The sequence below is a fragment of the Culex pipiens genome, chromosome 3, assembly GCF_016801865.2.
Source record: "Culex pipiens pallens isolate TS chromosome 3, TS_CPP_V2, whole genome shotgun sequence".
NCBI classification, from domain to species: Eukaryota; Metazoa; Arthropoda; class Insecta; order Diptera; family Culicidae; genus Culex; species Culex pipiens.
The window spans coordinates 146,898,333-146,921,097 of record NC_068939.1 but is presented as its reverse complement, the minus strand read 5'-3'; the positions used below and the strand labels follow the sequence as shown (position 1 = coordinate 146,921,097).

The window sequence follows — 22,765 nt, the reverse complement described above, 5'->3', positions numbered from 1 at the left end:
CACCTTTTACATGGGCTGTCACAAACTTTAGACCCTTCTTCCCCTCCCCCTCTTCATTGACGTAATTTTTGAACGATCCCTAAGCGTTAAAAAAACTTTCCAATCTGCCCTACTGAATTTTTCAGTAAGTTTCCGATAAATTTAACTTAATTTTTTTTTTATTAAATTAAATTAACTTATTATACGAACACTGATCGTTTTGTTTCGTGGACGTTTTTGAACCATCAAAAACGAGAGTACATTTGGGAACATTATTTTTTTTTTCAATTTGATTTGATTTTTTTAACCATCCTTGAGCGAACTCTGTCCCACTGTTTCACCCCACAAAACCATAACAACACAGTGTGTCAGTGCAATCATTGTGCGCTTGCTTTCTCCCAAGAGCGAACCGAGCACATGCTGCAAGGACAATCGCGTGCAAGGTTTCCCCACTCTCCGAGCAGAGCAAAATTTTCCCGAGAGAGAGAGAGAAACTCTCTCCACTGCACTGCCCTTCGCTGCAAGCACGCACGCGAGTGGGGCACGTTCTCAGACTTTTACTCTCCCTTCCGATGTAATAACTCTCTGCTCACGGACAGTTCTCTCTTTCTCTCTCTGTTTTCCAGTTTGTTTGCCCGGTGAGCAAACCAGCCTCCCAACGGTTGGACAGTTCGGCGCGCCGACCAGTACAGGATCACCGCCGGAACGTTGCGGAAGTGGGTGCGTTGTAGGTCGATTGTTCCGTTGAAAAATTGCCAAGGAAAAAGGAGTCGCGAAATTTCCCGTTATCGTCTTTGTCGTGCCGTCGTGTGACTTCGGACGATTGTTAGTTCGTGCGTGCGTGCGTGCGTGTGTCACAAGAATTGGCGCGAAACTTTCTACACACGTGTGTGTCGTTCTTTCCCCTTTTTTTGGGATACAAATAAATAAAAAAACACGAAGGAAAAGCTCTGCGAATCTTTCTACTCGATAAACGATCGTCCCGGGGATGAAGTTTCGCCAATCGGAAGGATTATTGTGTTTCCGTTGTACGGGCACCAGTGCTCCTCAATAAGGAGTGTGTGAGTGTGAAGTTGTGTTTCTGTCCGTGTGTGACACCGGGTAAAGGAAAGGCTTAACCGGAAGCTGAAGAAGACGAAGAACAAGCACAAGATCGCGTGAGGGAAAACCAAAAGGAGAAACATTGTCATTTTCCGGCTGACTGCACTAAAGGAAAATTGCTCGGAACCCTCCCCCCTGCCCCGCCCTGCTCACCGTAGTGGATTTAGTGGACGACTTTCCGCGAAGGACATCCCCGAACGGAGAATATTTCCCAGGTAAGGCGAATTAATCCGGAACCGGTGTGGGGACCGGATAAGCGTGCGGAAGGTTGGACCAAATTTTCCGCCGAACTGCAATCAATCATCGGTTGGTGGTTGGAATTTTTCCCTTCGCTGTGACAATCGGAGGTAAAAATATATGGAATTCATTAGTGGTCACCGGTGACATTTCTATTATCCTGAAAGGTAGCCAGAAGCTGGACTGGAAATAGAAAAGGCCATTTTCTGACGAAAAATCGAATTGAATTTCGTGTTCTGCTAAAAATTTACTTGTATTTGTTTTCTGAATATCAAATAGATGTTTGAATCAACATTTAAACAGAACACATAATTTGAGTTCTAGAGTTTTTATTAAAGGTCCGACAAACAAAATTTCAATTTTTAGCACTCGCTCCTAAATCCATCCTTTTTGCTGATTTTCACTATTTAAACAACAAATTTTGCCTAACTTTTAATAGAAGCTTGCTTGCTCACTTCTTTTTGAACTATTTATCACTCGATTTCAGTTGAAAACGCTTTTAATTAGCTTTTATTGTATGTCAAAGTTCTGACCTGCCAACATTCAAGGCACGCTAGAATTAGATGCTGTTCCCCTATACAAAAACACTCAAAAAGTAAAAAATAAAAATTGTGTTCATTGGACCATTCAAAACAAAATCCTAAAATTTCGCTTAAACCTCAAGATTTATATTTTTTGTTTCTACGTGACTTGTGAATGACCCCAATTTTAAGTCCTAGGTTAAACATATTTTTTTTAACTGAGTATGCAGGTTACTCTATGGGCCTGATCGTGATTTCAATAGTCACGTTGAAAAATGTAAAAAAAAACTGCAAAAAAACTTGTAAGCTTGACCCTTCGATCTAAAAAATCTTCAAAAAAATAAATTGTTAACACATTTTAAACCCTCAAAAGTCATTAGAAATGAGAATTCAAAAATTTGCTGATAATTTGAGATATGACGATTTAATTAATTTCATGTGATTTGTTCAATGCAATGCTCAAAAAAATCTGGGGTTAAGTTTGGCCGCAATTTAAAACAAATATCGAATAAAATGTTTAAAACACTTAAAATCGAAAAAGTTACCAAAAATCGATTGGAATTGGTTGAATAAGCCCAATAAAAAATATATATATTCCCCCCCCCCCCTTAATCCATCAAAATCAGTTTAAAAAACTTCAAAATTTCCATGAAATTAGTCCAACCAACTTTAAATAATGTTAAATGCATTTTTCTGCATTGATAATCATATTTAGCATATCTGGAATCGATAAAACATATATTTTTGTGGAATTCCGATGTACAGCACGACAATTTTTGTTCCGCTGAAAAAAAAATCTCTTCAATACTTGGATATTCTGAAAACTAATGATTGCAAAACAGCTGGGCAGGTATAAAATGCACTTTAAAACACTTTTTTCATTCAAATGTTGAGACCACGGCCTGTTATTTCAATCTTTATATTTATTTTTTATTTTTTTGTTCGCTTAAAATTATATTTTTTTGAGGAACTTGATTAAAATGGATTTTCAATAAATGAGTAATCAGAAAAAGATTAATTTTTCAGAACAACTTTTGAGTGATATGGTTTTGTTTGAAAAAAAGCTTGAGAAAGCAAATTATCCATACTTTAAATAAATACTACTGCAAATATTTTTAAAACATAAATAAAAAAACAGAATGAGTCAAAATTTTTTAAGGGATAATTAATTGAATAAAACATTGTTCAAATTTTGTGTGTTTTCCAAATCATTTTAAAATAGTTGTAAAATATTTGAATAAAGTTGCACAGCAACAAAAAAGTGCATTTTGTAAAGAAGATTTGAATCCAAATTTATTTTCAATAAATTTCTTCATGACGCATTGAATGTTTTGTGATTGTTATGTGAGGAAATTGAACTTTAAGAAACTTTCATGGACCAATGACATTTGAATGTTTTTAATGTTAATAATATCAGGATATTATATCGCAATGGACAACACGATTAAAAAATATCAAATAAAACAAACTTTTTATAGTTATCTTTGTATTTTATTCTGACAATCAAGGTACACTCAAACCCCGATGGTTTGACACCAACTGTTGTCAAACGAACGGGGTCACTTTTTAGTTTGACACCCCTTTTACACGGAGTTCACACACACTACCAAACGTTTGATTTGACAGTGTTGGTAAGCGCCGTGTAAAAAGTGACAGTTCGTCACTTTTTAGTTTGTCTTTGACCAACCAACGGGGTACAAACTAAAAAAGTGTCAAACGAAAAAGTGACCAACCACCGGGGGTTGAGTGTACATGAATTTTATTTGAAACATTAGTTTCTTAATTTAATGACCGAATAAAATTAATTTTATGAAAAACATTTGTTTTCTTTTTCAACTTTTATCTAATATTAGTTCCGGCCCGTCACTGATTCCGACAAATCAGATCTGGCCCGCTGGGCCAAAAGTCTGGGCACTCCTGGTTTAAAATTTGATGGTTGTATTTTTCCTCCTCATTGATGCAATTTAATCTCAAAATAAATGGAAAAGTTCAATACACTTGATAGAAGTAGGGGAGAGTGGGGAGACTTGATCCCCGGGGACACTTGATCCCAAGCCTGTATCTCGTCAGTATGTGGGTAAAACAATTAGCTTTGTTCTAGAAAGTTGTGCGAAATTAACTAAAACTCATTGTAGAAAACAAAGAAAAAAATTAAAAAATGTTTAGATTGAGTTACACACATTTTTCTAAAACGAGCTGCAAAAAACTTCCAAGAGATCTTTTTTTCTTTTTTTAATATGCATAGAAAACACTAAAAAAATATTCAAAAAAATATTTTTTATATATGAATTGTTTGATAAACTTATTAACTCCAAAACCCTTACGCATTTGATGTTAAATTTATCGTCATACTATTTTTACAATCAATTGTTTAAAAAAGTGCGTTTAGGGAGACTTGATCCCTGCATTTTTACAGTCACTGGAATCAGCCTCAAGATTAATTAATTGGGCTGGGTTTTCATACATAGTTTCCTTTAGTATAGTTGTACATAACTTTATATACTAAAGGAAACCTTTTTGCCTTTCTTACTAAAGAAAGGTATAGGTTTTACTTTAAGGCTGGACGTCATTTTCATCTTCGTAAATATGTCGATTCAGCATGTATTTTCTTCGGAAAAATCGTCAAAAAATCACACTGCATCGATTTTAGACGCTCTATCGATTCACCTTGACAGAACTCGCCTATCTCCAACCCTCGAATTTTGAGAAAATAAATTCCGTGGAGTTCGAGTGATGTCCGTGTGTGGTAAATTTTTTGCCAAATTTTGTGTCGCGTAATCCTCGGCTCCCCTATTTTCGATTTTGATTGTTCCAAGTGCATTTGAAAGCTGGTGTGCTGAACAAGGGTCATTTCGAGACCGAATTTCGAAATATCCATCTGTTTTCGGATGCGGCCAGACTTTTCAACAAAATACACAGTTTTCAAATGAAAATATGGTCAAAATTTTTCATTTTCTTTTCTTTTATTTATCTCAAAAATTGCATTTTTCGGGCTCTACAACCTCCCAAATTTTCATCCAGATCCATAATCTGGTTCTGGAGTTAGAGCCGTTTGATTAACCTACCAAAAGAAAAAAAATCCCTAAAAAAAGGTAAAAGCCCACCTGGTGACCTTTGCCAACACTTTTCATTTCCGATTTTAACCGAAATTTCTTTCTACATCCATAGTACAGACCATGAGTGAGCATCTGAAACAAATTTGACATCTATCGGCAATCCGGATCAATTTTTAGAGCGATTTACTTTTTGCCTTTCTTACTAAAGAAAGGTATAGGTTTTACTTTAAGGCTGGACGTCATTTTCATCTTCGTAAATATGTCGATTCAGCATGTATTTTCTTCGGAAAAATCGTCAAAAAATCACACTGCATCGATTTTAGACGCATCGTCGCCAGGTCGACAAGTTGTCAAGTTGAGCTTCTAATTCTGGCGCGTACTGCTGGCGCGTCTTGTTATTGGGATCCAATATACTCTAATATGTGTTGGGTGCCCTATCGATTTTCATTTGCTACTATAGACATCGTATATTTTTCGGCTCTTTAGTATTATCATTATATGCATAACTGTCCAGTATTTGTTTTGAAACCTGCGACATGAGACCATTATGCGATTTAAATTCTGTCATTTATTTTTGTTGTGTGGTGGTCTAGAGGTTTGTGTCCTAACTAATATTTTATCTAGATCAGAGGCAAAAGATTAAATCTTGAGAAACATTGAGGTGAATTTGAAAGAGCTTTTAGAGAGTGGGGATCTTTTTAGAAAGTGGGGATCTTCTTCGAAAGTTCTTGGCTTGCTTCTTGTTGTTGGGTGAAAAAGGAAAGCTTTGATCGCAAGCGAGCGAGGGAGAGAACTTATATTCCTTTCCTCTCCACACTCGCGCTCACCGCACACGGCGCCTTGTGCTAAAGAGGCGATGGTGTAGAGGTATAACTTCAAGCGTTGTGTTGTTGTTTTTTTTTCGTTGCCAGCTAGAGCTTCTTCTCGCTCGCGGGCAAAAAATCGCTGGCAACAGTGCCTGCGGCACATTCTGAAATGCCGCGCGGCGTGTACCTTTGAAAAAAAACGGACAATACCAACACACAAAAGTGCTCGTACCGAAGCTAAAAAACCAAAACCGCGGTGTTTGTTGTCACTGGCGCAAGGGAAGCTTGCTATGATCGCGTTTGTCATAAACGCTTGTTTGATTACAAACTTACAAACATATTGTACGATTGAAAATATTCTTTTGGTGAAAATTGCGTTTTTTATTTCCTTTGGAAATCATATCATTTATAATACATTGCTTTCATCATAAGACTTTCTTTTGTGCTGACGTTATAAATAAACAAAGTCGATGTTATGAATTGAAAAAGGTTCTACCATTGTTATATTCTTTAGTAAGAAAGGCTCTATCTCACCCCAGGTGGGATTAAATCGGGTTTTTCAAAAGTTTTGTTAACAAAAATTTCCAGCTTTTGTAAACAGGCTTAATTTTGGTCTAAAAAATAATATTTTAAGTTTTTAAATATTTTACATACTAAACTTGTTATATTTTGAACACTAACGTACAGGTTTTACGTGAAATTGCTGTAACTTATAGAAAATTTAAAGTTTGGATGAATAAGAAACATTTTGCTTAAGATTTCTTCAAAATGTTGAAAGGAGGATCAAGTTACCCCTAACATTTTTAAAATGCCGGTTTAAAATATTTTTTTAAAACGCTCGGCATGATTCAAAGAGTTCATCTGATGAAATACCCTTATTAACCAAACATAGATGAATGTTTAAGCTTTCAATTCATGCAAAAAGTGTATAGTTTTGTGAGAAATTGACAGAGTTATGTGCGATACAAAAAAAAGGGATCAAGTCTCCCCACTCTCCCCTAAATTTACACCATTTTCTAGGTAATATTACCCTTTATTTTTAAATACAATATCTATCCATATTCCCGGATGTAATACGGTCCTTTGTCAATATTTTTCATTGTTTATGGTAAAATTATATCGAAAAATTGAAAATATTCTAACTTGAAAATGTTAAGCTTCTTAAATTAAACTTTTTATTAATTTTAAGATTGATAAAATTTTAAAATCTACGTAGCAAAACAAGTAGTAATCCAACTGCGTGTAAAAAAGCCTGGGTGTATAATACATTTTGCATTATTTTATGAACTTCTAGGTAATATTACACCCTCAAATATGTAGACCATTAGTTTGGGAAATCTACTTGACCGAAATGTCATGCTCATGTCATGTCAGCAATTCTCTACGAAAACTGTCTTTTCTCTTCAATTTTAATTTTTGTATTTTTTTAATCCGACTGAAACTTTTTTAGTGCCTTCGGTATGCCCAGAGAAGATATTTTGCATCATTAGGTTGTCCATATAAGTTTTCATACAAAATTGGCAGCTGCCCATACAAAAATAATGTTTGAAAATTCAAAAATCTGTATCTTTTGAAGGAATTTTTTGATCGATTTGGTGTCTTCGGCAAAGTTGTAGGTATGAATAAGGACTACACTGAAAAAAATTATACACGGTAATTTTTTTTTGTGATTTTCTATCTCTCTTTTTGTCACTCAAACTTGATTTGCAAAAAACACATTTTTTCTGATATGTTTTAGGGGACATTAAATGCCAACTTCGCCTCGTGGCGCGGTGGTTAGCGGCTTCGGCTGCCGATCCCTAAGTTGCTATGGGGCGCGGGTGCGATTCCCGCCTTATATTTTTGAACGAAAAACGATACTTCGAACGTCAGCCAATTTCGGTATGCGCCAATGTTTTGAATAATCGAACTGAGTTGAACAGAGAGACTCGTGAAAATATCATTTACTCATTGATGTTCGTTTGAAGAGATTTTGACAAGTCGTGATGCGAAAAAGGTTAAAAAGTTTCTTTACGCTTTTCCTGTGAGTATAAAAAATAAATCATTTAAATACAGGAACGTGTTACTAAAAATATCCATCTCGAAAGGACGTATTTTTGTGTTCTTTTTAAAAAAAAGAAGGTTATTTTGTGCTGACGCCATAAAACATAATCACACACTCGTTGCCTAGATATCTCAATGTACGCCCTCATTTCGGTGTTAAATATATCCCACATCCAGAAAAAACGCATCCCAGCATCCCTTCACCTTTCCACCTTTTTGGCCTTTAGCCAGGAAAAGGGGGCTGTTTGTTTGACACTTGCGTGCAGGGGCGCCGACTAGTCCAAAATGTTGGGGGGGCACGGTTGTTTTCCGAAATCGATAGGTAAGAGTGGCGATTAGATGTTAAAGTTTCTTGTATATCACGAATTTTAATAATTTTATTACGATTTTTTTATCATCCGGAATCCATTTTTTTTAGAAAAAGATAATTTATTAAATCGTGATTGAGAATGTTAATTGGGGGGAATTTTGAATATGTTTTGAAGGCGAATTCCTTCTCATTGGCATATTCTCACTTATTTTCTAGAAGTAACAGTCAATAATAAAAATAATCAGATATTTAGAAATTCAACAATACAAATATTCTTAAAATAAAAAAACAAAAGTAAACAGCAAAAATTTAGAACTCCAGAAATTTTAAAATACAAATACACATTTAAAAAAACATCCATTTTTCAAATCAGCAATTTAGAAAAAAAAAATTAACAAAATTCAATATTCCAAAAAAAAAATAATAGTTTAAAAAAATTCTAGGGTAAAAAATACTACTTCTAGGGTTAAACATTCTAGGCTTAAAAATGTTAAGAAAAAAAATAATCAAAAAACCAGAAATTAAGAAATAACTATAAAATTCAATGTTTAAATAAAATCGAAAATTTCAAAATTATGATACATCAATAAATTTTTTAAGAATTTAAAAATTTTAGAAATTTAGGAATTTAAGAATTTAAGAATTTAAGAATTTAAGAATTTAAGAATTTAAGAATTTAAGAATTTAAGAATTTAAGAATTTAAGAATTTAAGAATTTAAGAATTTAAGAATTTAAGAATTTAAGAATTTAAGAATTTAAGAATTTAAGAATTTAAGAATTTAAGAATTTAAGAATTTAAGAATTTAAGAATTTAAGAATTTAAGAATTTAAGAATTTAAGAATTTAAGAATTTAAGAATTTAAGAATTTAAGAATTTAAGAATTTAAGAATTTAAGAATTTAAGAATTTAAGAATTTAAGAATTTAAGAATTTAAGAATTTAAGAATTTAAGAATTTAAGAATTTAAGAATTTAAGAATTTAAGAATTTAAGAATTTAAGAATTTAAGAATTTAAGAATTTAAGAATTTAAGAATTTAAGAATTTAAGAATTTAAGAATTTAAGAATTTAAGAATTTAAGAATTTAAGAATTTAAGAATTTAAGAATTTAAGAATTTAAGAATTTAAGAATTTAAGAATTTAAGAATTTAAGAATTTAAGAATTTAAGAATTTAAGAATTTAAGAATTTAAGAATTTAAGAATTTAAGAATTTAAGAATTTAAGAATTTAAGAATTTAAGAATTTAAGAATTTAAGAATTTAAGAATTTAAGAATTTAAGAATTTTAGAAATTTAAGAATTTAAGAATTTAAGAATTTAAGAATTTAAGAATTTAAGAATTTAAGAATTTAAGAATTTAAGAATTTAAGAATTTAATAATTTAAGAATTTAAGAATTTAAGAATTTAAAAATTTAAGAATTTAAGAATTTAAGAATTTAAGAATTTAAGAATTTAAGAATTTAAGAATTTAAGAATTTAAGAATTTAAGAATTTAAGAATTTAAGAATTTAAGAATTTAAGAATTTAAGAATTTAAGAATTTAAGAATTTAAGAATTTAAGAATTTAAGAATTTAAGAATTTAAGAATTTAAGAATTTAAGAATTTAAGAATTTAAGAATTTAAGAATTTAAGAATTTAAGAATTTAAGAATTTAAGAATTTAAGAATTTAAGAATTTAAGAATTTAAGAATTTAAGAATTTAAGAATTTAAGAATTTAAGAATTTAAGAATTTAAGAATTTAAGAATTTAAGAATTTAAGAATTTAAGAATTTAAGAATTTAAGAATTTAAGAATTTAAGAATTTAAGAATTTAAGAATTTAAGAATTTAAGAATTTAAGAATTTAAGAATTTAAGAATTTAAGAATTTAAGAATTTAAGAATTTAAGAATTTAAGAATTTAAGAATTTAAGAATTTAAGAATTTAAGAATTTAAGAATTTAAGAATTTTAGAAATTTAAGAATTTAAGAATTTAAGAATTTAAGAATTTAAGAATTTAAGAATTTAAGAATTTAAGAATTTAAGAATTTAAGAATTTAAGAATTTAAGAATTTAAGAATTTAAGAATTTAAGAATTTAAGAATTTAAGAATTTAAGAATTTAAGAATTTAAGAATTTAAGAATTTAAGAATTTAAGAATTTAAGAATTTAAGAATTTAAGAATTTAAGAATTTAAGAATTTAAGAATTTAAGAATTTAAGAATTTAAGAATTTAAGAATTTAAGAATTTAAGAATTTAAGAATTTAAGAATTTAAGAATTTAAGAATTTAAGAATTTAAGAATTTAAGAATTTAAGAATTTAAGAATTTAAGAATTTAAGAATTTAAGAATTTAAGAATTTAAGAATTTAAGAATTTAAGAATTTAAGAATTTAAGAATTTAAGAATTTAAGAATTTAAGAATTTAAGAATTTAAGAATTTAAGAATTTAAGAATTTAAGAATTTAAGAATTTAAGAATTTAAGAATTTAAGAATTTAAGAATTTAAGAATTTAAGAATTTAAGAATTTAAGAATTTAAGAATTTAAGAATTTAAGAATTTAAGAATTTAAGAATTTAAGAATTTAAGAATTTAAGAATTTAAGAATTTAAGAATTTAAGAATTTAAGAATTTAAGAATTTAAGAATTTAAGAATTTAAGAATTTAAGAATTTAAGAATTTAAGAATTTAAGAATTTAAGAATTTAAGAATTTAAGAATTTAAGAATTTAAGAATTTAAGAATTTAAGAATTTAAGAATTTAAGAATTTAAGAATTTAAGAATTTAAGAATTTAAGAATTTAAGAATTTAAGAATTTAAGAATTTAAGAATTTAAGAATTTAAGAATTTAAGAATTTAAGAATTTAAGAATTTAAGAATTTAAGAATTTAAGAATTTAAGAATTTAAGAATTTAAGAATTTAAGAATTTAAGAATTTAAGAATTTAAGAATTTAAGAATTTAAGAATTTAAGAATTTAAGAATTTAAGAATTTAAGAATTTAAGAATTTAAGAATTTAAGAATTTAAGAATTTAAGAATTTAAGAATTTAAGAATTTAAGAATTTAAGAATTTAAGAATTTAAGAATTTAAGAATTTAAGAATTTAAGAATTTAAGAATTTAAGAATTTAAGAATTTAAGAATTTAACCAAAAACGTTTTAAAATGGAATCCCAATACTCAATAATGCTGATTTCCTGTTTTTTTTGGCGTATTTTTTGAGGGTGCAGTTAAAATTTCTACAGCCTTTTTTATTTTTTTTTTAAATCGAACATAAATGGCAGAAGGCGATACACTTTTGTTTTTTAAGATTATAGTGAAATTGTCTCAGATTAGGTTTTAATTTGTCTGTTTCTCAGTAAAGCGGTGCGCTAGTTTTCAAAAATTTACTTTTTTTGAAACAATTGTATTTTTGGGCTAAAATTGGTATAGAACGGTTAGCGGTTAACAAATGTATTTGAAATCTTTTCAAATCGTTTCTAAAATTACCCAAAAAATTATCGAATTTATCAGCATTTTTGTAAATGTAAGCAGTCAACAAATGACCATTTTGAAAATTCTTTCAGTTTATATTCGCTAAATCCTGATCTACAATGGCAAATCGCAGAATGTTGCGTTTGAAAACATGATGATTGTTTTCACAAGAGTTTGCGTAAGTTTGATTGTAGATGAAGTGCTATGGAAAAAGTACATTGGTTTTGTTTTTGAAACAACATGCACAGATAGAAATCTTATGAGCAAATCAGTTAAATCTATGTTGACGAAATCTCTCAAATCATTTACCGATGACTCTGTGATCTTGTACTAAGCTTACTGATTTTCCTAGAGAGCACAGTGGTATAGATAAAATATTGTCGACTTAGAATAAAAATGCATCTAAATCCAGAAAATTGTACACGATTTTGTTCATAAAATTTCAGCGATTTCGAAAACAACAAATGTTTTTGAACTATTTTACGGATTCGCTTACAAGAATTCTATCCGTGTGTACAAACAATGTTCCATTTTAGTTTTAGATATTATTTTCAATTATTTCTGTGATTTTTTTATATTTGATATAAGAATATTTTTCTTCCAAAATTTCTGGGGGGGGCAAATTGTATGGGCTGCCCCCCCAGCCAAATTTTAGGGGGGGCAAAAAGTACCGTGCCCCCCCAGAGTCGGCGCCCCTGCTTGCGTGCCTGCCGTAGTCGTGGCATGGATCTCCATAGCTCAAGCGATACAAATTTGTGCCACCATCACTTCGAGATCCCCGCACTGACTGGCTGGCACGTGATGACCGGCAAAAGGTCTTTCCAGGAAAAATATGTGCGTGGGCGGTGACGGTCCGTACTTATTGGCCAGGAAAATCCTCGACCCTTGACCGTGAACCTGCACGTGATTCTCCGCCGTAATCCTTGGATCCTATGAATGGCTTCGGGGTAGGTGGTTAAGTCATGACGTTTAAACAGTATTTTTTAAGCTCACTGAATCTATATCGGTAAAGGTTAAGTTGAATTATTCGGAGAAATCAACATTTCTGAAATTCTTGCTGTCTTGTTACAGTCATTGAAAATGTAAAATTTATCATCTTCCAGTTTACTGAACACCGCAGCAAAAAATAAACCACTCTCACTCGCTGATCATCAGCGAGCCCTTTCGACCTTTTCAACTTGCGTAGGATAACGATAGCGACCTCGGTATGAAGCTGGATTCACCTAAATTATTGAGTCCTGGGACCCAGATGCGTCTACTCGAAGCCATAAGTCACGGCGCGGTGAACGACGACGACGATGGTGGCGTTGGTGAAGCTCATTACGGCACTCCACTCTGTTGAGTGCAAACACCTCGGGATTGAATGGGAGCGGGTATCATACCGTATCTGCATGTTGCGTTGCCACGCGATGGGAAGCACGTTTCCAACCGGGGAAGCTTGTGGATGGTAACGGGATAACCCTTGACAGCAAAGGGAAAAATCATTGTCAACCGATGTTCACTGAGCACTCACTGAGAGACGTTCTTAATCAACAATTTTCATATAAAACCGAGTCAGTTGAATAGGTGAAATATACGTTTAAATTTGCTTACACAAAAATTAAAAAAAAAATTAACTAACCCGAATAAAAAGTGTATATCCCACAAGCAATTTATGTAAATTTCTTAATTCTTGCTGTCATCACCAAGTTGTTTCTTTCAATCTTTAAAAAAAATCATTTCCAAATATATATTTTTTTGAATCTATAGAATAGAGGAACAATTTTGTCTAGTTTTTTTCCGATACTTAATGAGTAAGGCAAATTGTTCAAAAAGCTTAAAAAACAAAATTGCACTAGGGTAATTCTCCGCCAACTCACACAGCAGTTGCCCCGACCCCTCTTCGATTTGCGTGAAACTTTGTCCTAAGGGGTAACTTTTGTCCCTGATCACGAATCCGAGGTTCGTTTTTTGATATCTCGTGACGGAGGGGCGGTACGACCCCTTCCATTTTTGAACATGCGAAAAAAGAGGTGTTTTTCAATAATTTGCAGCCTAAAACGGTGATGAGATAGAAATTTGGTGTCAAAGGGACTTTTATGTAAAATTAGACGCCCGATTTGATGGCGTACTCAGAATTCCGAAAAAACGTATTTTTCATCGAAAAAAACACTAAAAAAGTTTTAAAAATCCTCCCATTTTCCGTTACTCGACTGTAAAAAATTTTGGAACATGTCATTTTATGGGAAATTTAATGTACTTTTCGAATCTACATTGTCCCAGAAGGGTCATTTTTTCATTTAGAACAAAATTTTTCATTTTAAAATTTCGTGTTTTTTCTAACTTTGCAGGGTTATTTTTTAGAGTGTTTTAATGTTCTACAAAGTTGTAGAGCAGACAATTACAAAAATTTTGATATATAGACATAAGGGGTTTGCTTATAAACATCACAAGTTATCGCGATTTTACGAAAAAAAGTTTTGAAAAAGTTGGTCGTCATCGATCATGGCCGTTCATGGTCACCCGCGACAGACACGGACGACGAAACAAAGAGAAACGCAAAAAGTAACTTTTTCAAAACTTTTTTTCGTAAAATCGCGATAACTTGTGATGTTTATAAGCAAACCCCTTATGTCTATATATCAAAATTTTTGTAATTGTCTGCTCTACAACTTTGTAGAACATTAAAACACTCTAAAAAATAACCCTGCAAAGTTAGAAAAAACACGAAATTTTAAAATGAAAAATTTTGTTCTAAATGAAAAAATGACCCTTCTGGGACAATGTAGATTCGAAAAGTACATTAAATTTCCCATAAAATGACATGTTCCAAAATTTTTTACAGTCGAGTAACGGAAAATGGGAGGATTTTTAAAACTTTTTTAGTGTTTTTTTCGATGAAAAATACGTTTTTTCGGAATTCTGAGTACGCCATCAAATCGGGCGTCTAATTTTACATAAAAGTCCCTTTGACACCAAATTTCTATCTCATCACTGTTTCAGGCTGCAAATTATTGAAAAACACCTCTTTTTTCGCATGTTCAAAAATGGAAGGGGTCGTACCGCCCCTCCGTCACGAGATATCAAAAAACGGACCTCGGATTCGTGATCAGGGACAAAAGTTACCCCTTAGGACAAAGTTTCACGCAAATCGAAGAGGGGTCGGGGCAACTTTTCCAGATTTCGTGTGAGTTGGTAGAGAATTACCCACTATATTTTTTAGTCCTGAGCAGTTCTCTACGAAATCGGTTAATTTTTGTATTTTTGATCCGGCTGAAACTTTTTTTATGCCTTTGGTATGTCCAAAGAAGCCATTTTGCATCATTAGTTTGTCCATACAATTTCCATTTTAATTAGGCAGCTGTCCATAAAAAATGATTTATGAAAATTCAAAAATCTGTATCTCTTGAAGAAATTTTTTGATCGATTTGGTGTCTTCGGCAAAGATTTTGTATGGATAAGGACTACACTGAGAAAAATAATTCATGGTAAAATAAATTTGGTGATTTTTTATTTAACTTTTTGTCACTAAAACTTGATTTGCAAAAAAACACTATTTTATTTTTTTATTTTCTGATATGTTTTCAAGGACATCAATGCAAACATTTCAAAAAAATCCAAAACGGGCCTAATTTTTTTTTTTTTTCAATGCTATTTTTTCAATAAATTGAAACATTGGTCGCATACATTTTTCGACTTCATTTTTTGATGTAAAATCAAACGTGCAATAAAAGAATTTCAGTAAAACTTTGATAAAGTGCGCTGTTTTCAAGTTAAAGCCATTTTTAGATAAGTTTTTTGAAAATACAGTCGACTCTCTGGCTGTCGATCTTCTCGATATCAATAATTCTCCATCTATCGATGAATTCTTCAGTCCCTTCAATCTGCATACTTCAATTATCTTCATTCCTCGATATTTTCCCTTGCTTGAAGGATCTCTTCCTCGACGGTCCCTTGGATTCTGTTTGCTTTAAAAATCTCTTCCGGTTGTCAATCTTGTCACTATCTCATGGCTTGCATAGACATTTTTCTATGCAAAACGAAGCTTTGAAGGGTGTTTGACATTAGTTTGTTTTTGTTTGCTGGACGTTGCCATGATTCTCTCCCATAGCTGGGTACCAAGAAAAACATATTTTCAATCGAGTCTTCATTTTGCATCGTTCTGTAAACTGATGATTCTCTTCCTCGACGGTCCCTTGGATATTGACAACCAGAGAGTCGACTGTAGTCGAAGCTATTTATTTTTTTAGATTAATGCCCATGTTTGCCCATCCTTGAAAAAATATTTTTAACAGCTGAGAAAATTCTTTATATTTTGCTTTTTTGAATTTTATTGAGATATTTCCAGGCAAAGGTTTAAAAACAAGAAAATTTATGTTTTCTTAGTCTCATCCAAACAACCCACCATTTTCTTATGTCAATATCTCAGCATCTAATGGTCCGATTTTAAATGTTAAAATATGAAACATTCGTGAACTTTTTCGATCTTTTCGAAAACAATATGAAAAAAAATAAATCAATACCAACATTTCAAAAACGTGTAATATTGAATTTTTGGCCCTTTTGAAATGTTATTCTTAATTGAAAAATAATGAAAATATTGTTTTCGAAAAGATCAGAAAATTTTACAAATGTTTCATAATTATCATTAAAAAACTGACCATTACTTGCTGAGATATTGACATAAGAAAATGGTGGGTTGTTTGGGTGAGACTTAGAAACCATCAATTTTCCTGTTTTTAAATCATTTCAAGGCACATCGAAAAAATAAGTTGAAAATTTTGGCGACTAATATTTCAATTTTCTGAAAAAAAATCAGTATTGATTCAAACATTCACAACTCGGCCCTTTAAAAACAGGTGAAAATTAAAATTTTCTTCTTCCAAAACGATTGAAGGATCAATTCCTCGTTTTTAGAAACAGTATACTTTACTCAATACAATGCAACATCTATTTTTTGTATATTTTTCAGTTAGCTTCTGAAAAAATACGAAAAAAAAACTAAAATAGAGAAGGATTAGTTATTTTCGAAATGCATTCCAAAACCAATTAGTTTTTTTTTACTTTGCACAATTCTCAAAAAAAAAAAAAACAAAAAAAATATGTTCAACAGATTAAATCGGTAAATTTGATGAAAATAGGAGCAAATCCTTAAGCAGCCAAATATACGATAATTTCCCCGAAGGTCAATTCTACAAAAAATACAAAATAATTTTCAAATTATTGTTTTTATTTTCCATATTTCCATTTTTTATATTTTGATTATAATGTTAATATTTTTTTAACATTGCATACGACTTCATAGAACAAAGTTGCTTCAATCTTTTTTGAAAAATCCCGTTTTTTTCACTTTCCACACACATTATTGATCATTGATCATTAGATTAAATTAGGTTAGATTCATTGATTAGATTAGATTAGATTAGATTACACACATCATTGAAAAGCGCATTTTTTTAATTTTTGAAACAAAAAAAAAATACATTTTTAAGATGACAAAAAATTTCATTTTTTTGATACAATTATAATTTCTAAAAGCGTGGAAAACAATTGAAAATATTTTAATTTTATTTTTAGAGGTGAAATCAAATTTGAAATCGAATTGTTCTCAAGATAAAATTTGAGTGGCTGTCAACTCTTTCATTTTAAATACTCCTTAAGCACTTATTTGTAACCATCGTCACACCCAAAGTTAAAGAACGTGGGGATAGTCCTCACGAAAAGAAGGCACGGTTCAATATATTAAAGGTCTTGGGTTCGAGTCTCGGCATCGGTACTTTTTATTTTTTGATAGATTAACTTTTTTTTAAGATGAACTCATGAGTACTCTCGGTAATTTCGGGGCTTATCCTCTCAGTCCGCACACAGTACTATTTTACTGCATATAAAATGTTAGGATTGATTTTTTGTTTTTCTTTCGAAGGCTGAAATTGGGGTGAGCACCAAAGTTTTGTCCAGTTTACATCAGTTTTGGACGCCCTAATGGTCACTCATGGTCACTATTTTAAAAACATCGAGGTACTGCAAGAATGTTGCTGAAATTAGGCTATATCGTGAAAACAAGGCCCTTTATCTAAAAATCTGTAGAATACTTTTCGACAGCAAATTCAATTTCACATAATAAAATAGGTCAAAAAAGTTTTATGAATGAAATTACGATTTTTTTTTCAAAAATCACTATTTAGAAAAATCTCGAAAATCAAGATTTTGGGGAATTAAGTTTTTGTGAAAAAAAGTTAATTAAAAAATCACCATTTTTTTACGTGTACCTATTTTTTTCTGAATAGTCCTCATCAATACCTACAACTTTGCCAAAGTTCCAAATGGATTAGGAAATTCATTCAAAAGTTACAGATTTTCGAATATTTACGTACCATTTTTGTATGGACAGCTGTCAAAATTGTATCGAGACTTGTATGGGGGAATCAATGCGACATAATAGCTTCTTTGGTCATATGAAAGGCCCCCGCAAAACTTAAGTCAAATAAACAAATTCAAAAGCAAAAAAATTGTCGAAATCGGCCGATTTCGTAGAGAATTTCTCAGCTGTGTATTTTTTCCGGGTATTTTAAAAACTTTATGTTTTCGCTATAATTTTAAAACTAAAAATGTACGATTATAATTTTTTAACATCTTCAAGGGACATGACATGAAAAACAAAAACAAAAATGCTTGTAATTCAAGAACCTCTTTTGACCCAAATCAACAACGAATGCAAATGTTTGTTAGTTTTAAGTATTTATCAGCCCATGTTAACAAGGATAATCCCACATCATTAAAGCAAAGCAGTTCAAGCAGCATCTTTTGTTTGAACAGGTCCAACGGTGGGAAATCGCTTAACATATCTGGCCTGGGGGCAATTTTCTCACTCCAAATTCTTCTGCCTTTAAAGGTATTCAAACAACAGTTGCTTTCACTCATAACCCCTGCACGGGCTAAGGGAAATGTCGGAAAGGTAGAACTACCCATTGAGTTCATGGGGTGGATTGTGTGTATGTTTTTCTTGTGATTCCAAATAAACATAAACATATCACGGGCCTGGGAGCATAAACAATATACGACGCGGTTGTTTTCCTCGTCGTCGTCGCAGGTTAGCTTCACGAACTCCATTGCGGGCCGGTCCTGCGGAGATGAAAGTGTACGTGAATGGTATCACTTGTTCTAGATCTTGGTGCTCTCTCGGCGGGTGTAATAGCCGCACTGATGAGGGAGATCCTCGCCGAGGAGTAACGTAAATAGTGAAAACAATAACAAAAATAAATAGATGTGTGGTTGTTGAAGTCACGACATCCAGAGAAATGACGACAAATCTGGGCCCAGTCGTAGTTGTTTACTTCGGGTTTTGTTTGTCTCAGCTTGCCCTTTTTGGGGGCACATCCGATGTTATTGGTTTCCCGCTTGGAACGACGCACCGCGCTATTGAGGGTCAATGGATTAGAAAAACATTGCCATAGCAGTTGGGGAACATCCGCTGTTGGGTTGTGAATGTTGACGTGGAGTGACGCAGCATCGTGTTCGACACGAGTTGTTATTGCTTCCGGATTGGTGCGTTGGGAGGCCGACTAAATTGGAGTTGGAGGGAATTTCCAAATGAAAATTCCTGTGAATGGTGTTGGATGGAATTGGAACCATATTTTGTATGAAAGCTTGGTATTTGCTCTAGAAACCAAAATTTTGGATTATCTTATTTTTAATTTTATTTAAAAAGAAATCCAAATCCAGCATTCGACGACTTTTTCTTGAACTCCGACTTAGAGTCTACAAAGCGTACCAAACTCCAGCGATTACAAATTCGAATATTATTCTTCTACATTACTCATTTTGATAAAACTTAAAAATTATCTGATCTTTTCAACCAAAATCGGTGCAATGTTTGAAGTTCTTTTAAATTGCATATATTCAATTTCATAAGAAGACTACAAATTAGTTTGACCATAATCTCGATAACGAAGGTCCGTTTTTTTGACATCTCGTGACGGAGGGGCAGTACGACCCCTTCTATTTTTGAACATGCGAAAAAAGAGGTGTTTTTCAATAATTTGCAGCCTGAAACGGTGATGAGATAGAAAATTGGTGCCAAAGGGACTTTTATGTAAAATTAGACGCCCGATTTGATGGCGTACTCAGAATTCCGAAAATACGTATTTTTCATCGAAAAAACACTAAAAAAGTTTTAAAAATTCTCCCATTTTCCGTTACTCGACTTTAAAAATTTTTAGAACATGTAATTTTATGGGAAATGTAATGTACTTTTCGAATCTACATTGACATAGAAGGGTCATTTTTTCATTTAGAACAAATTTTTTCATTTAAAAATTTCGTGTTTTTTCTAACTTTGCAGGGTTATTTTTTAGAATGTAACAATGTTGTACAAAGTTGTAGAGCAGACAATTACAAAAAATTTCAATATATAGACATAAGGGGTTTGCTTATGAACATCACGAGTTGTCGCGATTTTACGAAAAAAAGTTTTGAAAATAGTAGTTTATGCAACAAGTTGCAAAAAGAGGTTTTTTTCAGCACGAGTCGTACATTTATCCAACGAGGTTCACCGAGTTGGATAAATACGAAGAGTGCTGAAAAAATCAAGTTTTGCAACGAGTTCCATACAACATTTTTTGCAATTCCAAAAAACACACACTGAGTGAAATTTTATGTCAAATTTTCATGTATTTTGTCATTAAATCATTTAAATCAAAAAAATGTTGAAAAGTGTTACTTTTCGAAACAAGTGCTGAAAAGTTCAACTTTTCAGCACCCATTTGAGTGCTGAAAAGTAGAACATTTCAGCATTTATTTTGAAAAGTGTTGCTATTCGATTCTGTTATTTTTGGTACAGAAAAGAAGGCCATTTCGTCGTTCAAGAATGACAGGAAAAGTAAGTAGTTTCACGACGGAATTGCAAAAAGTTACTTTTTGCGTTTCTCTTTGTTTCGTCGTCCGTGTCTGTCGCAGGTGACCATGAACGGCCATGATCAACGACGACCAACTCTTTCAAAACTTTTTTTTCGTAAAATCGCAATAACTCGTGATGTTTATGAGCAAACCCCTTATGTTTCTATATCAAATTTTTTGTAATTGTCTGCTCTACAACTTTGTTGAACATTGTTACACTCTAAAAAATAACCCTGCAAAGTTTTTCTAACTCGAAATCTCAAAATGAAAAATTTTGTTCTAAATGAAAAAATGACCCTTCTGGGTCAATGTAGATTTTTTTTGCAAAATACTAATATTCACGGTACTTTGTAAATTTTTTAGCAATTTTTCCAACAATTTGAAAACAGTGAAAATGCAAATGAATTTTCAAATCAAATTTGGAATACTTGAAAAATGCGATATTTTGTAAAAACAAATTGGGGTATTTTATTCCAAAAGTTCCTAAACGGTGAAAATGCTTACAAAATATCAAATCGTTGAGTACCCATATAAAAAATATAAAAAAAATAGTTTTTCAAAAAAATATAGTACACAGTAAAAAGTTCCGTGTAAAATCCCACGTAAAATCATGCACATCACCTTTGTGAGCAAAAGCATGTAATATTGCATGAGAAAACGTGTACACAAAAAGCATGTACGCAAGAAAAAAAAAAGAATTCACTCACTCCAAAAATAACATCAATCTGGTGAGAGTGTACTCCAGATTACCAAGTCCGCGCTCCAACCTTCTCGGCTATCTCACAGTTTTTATGAATAAGGCTGGATCAACCACCGTATTAGAGCTAATGCAGTATTCGTCGTATGAGAAACCTGATACATTGGCGTTGAATCAAGCTTTAAAATGACGGTGAGATAGCCGAGATTATTGGGGCGTGAACTTGGTAATCTGGAAATGACTCTCACCGGATTGATGTTATTTGTGAAGCGTGCGAAACCTTTTTATTTTTCTTTCTTACATGTTTTTTATGTACACGTTTTCTCATGCAATATTACATGCTTTTTTTACAGAAGTGATGTGCATGCTTTTGCATGCGATTTTATCATCGGATGTTTTGCTGTGTACGGGATTTTTATTTGAAAAAAACTTTTTAACAGTGAAAACTAATTCTATAAGGCAAATTACGAAAGCTTGAGTTTGTTAAGAAATACAACATTTTTTAAAAATATCGATTTTTTTTCAAAAAAAAAATTGGAAAGTACAAAACATTGAAAAAAAAAAAAAACTTTAACATTTAAGTATTCAATTCCAAAATGTCGAAAACAGTTGTAATTTCAAATCATTTAATACCCATATTGCAAATTATTGAAATTTTTTATTTTATTTTTATTTTTGTTAATTTTTAATATTCTTAATTTAAAATATCATCGCAAAAACATATTCTTAGTGATAGCTTTGCAAATAAAACATGCTTTCGTTAGATTCTGCCAATTTTAGAAATATATTTAAATTTAGATATCGTCGATTATCATCGTAAATTTTATTTCATGTTTTTGCCACTCTCTCTTCATAAAAACGCAATCCAAAAAGTATTGCATTTAATTTAATTTTTTGCTGCAAATATAATAAAGTCGATTGTGAACTTTTCAAAATATATTATATAATTCTTATTCATGCAATTTTAACAAAAAAAATGGCTTTTTTTTATCTTTTAATAAAATTAAATTTTAGGACCGCAGATCGATAAAAGATTAAAAGATTAAGATATAAATATATTGTCGAAATTAAAAAAAAATACATAGAGGCATTACTGTATTGATATATCGAGCATTTTGCAATAAAATGTTGTTCGAAATTTTGATAAGGCCGCTGCAAATATTTTTCAAAGTTTATGTTGCCCCCCCCCCCCCCACCCTTCGATGTTGGCCTGAATAATCAGGGGACAAAACAATTTTTTTTTCCAAGAACTTCATAATTTTAATGATAATTAAAATTTAATCAACTGAAAACCAGTTAAAATGCATTTTCCCGCGTTTATAATCATATTCAACATGTTTGAACTCCTTTAAAAACATTTTAAATTTTCATGAAATAGCAATGTAAAGTCCCACGAAAAGTGTTTTTTTCGCGAAAAAAAAATCCGTCAATACCTTGATATTTTTAAAACTAAGATTGGAAAGCAACTGTACGCCTGTAAAATGCATTTTAAAGCAATTTTTTCATCCAAATGTTGAAACCTATGCTTGTAATTTCAATTTATATATTTTTTTCATTTTTGTATGCCCCTCCCCCTCGACTTTGGTCAGAGCCGAGGGACATAAACTTCAAAAAATATTTGCAACGGCCTAATACATTTTTATATTTTTTTTGTTTGGAAGAATAATCAAGAATTAAAATTAATTA

The 22,765-nt window shown here is 31.5% G+C and overlaps 1 protein-coding gene across 1 annotated transcript in view; it reads left to right on the top strand.

Annotated features, from left to right (window-relative positions):
* Positions 1-592: 592 nt before the first annotated feature.
* LOC120422007 (connectin-like) overlaps positions 593-22,765 on the top strand; it is a 144,427-nt gene continuing 122,254 nt past the window's right edge. Inside the window, exon 1 of the mRNA XM_039585321.2 lies at positions 593-1,295. The gene's annotated coding sequence lies outside the window, so the exon portion shown is untranslated. The remainder of the gene's footprint in view (positions 1,296-22,765) is intronic.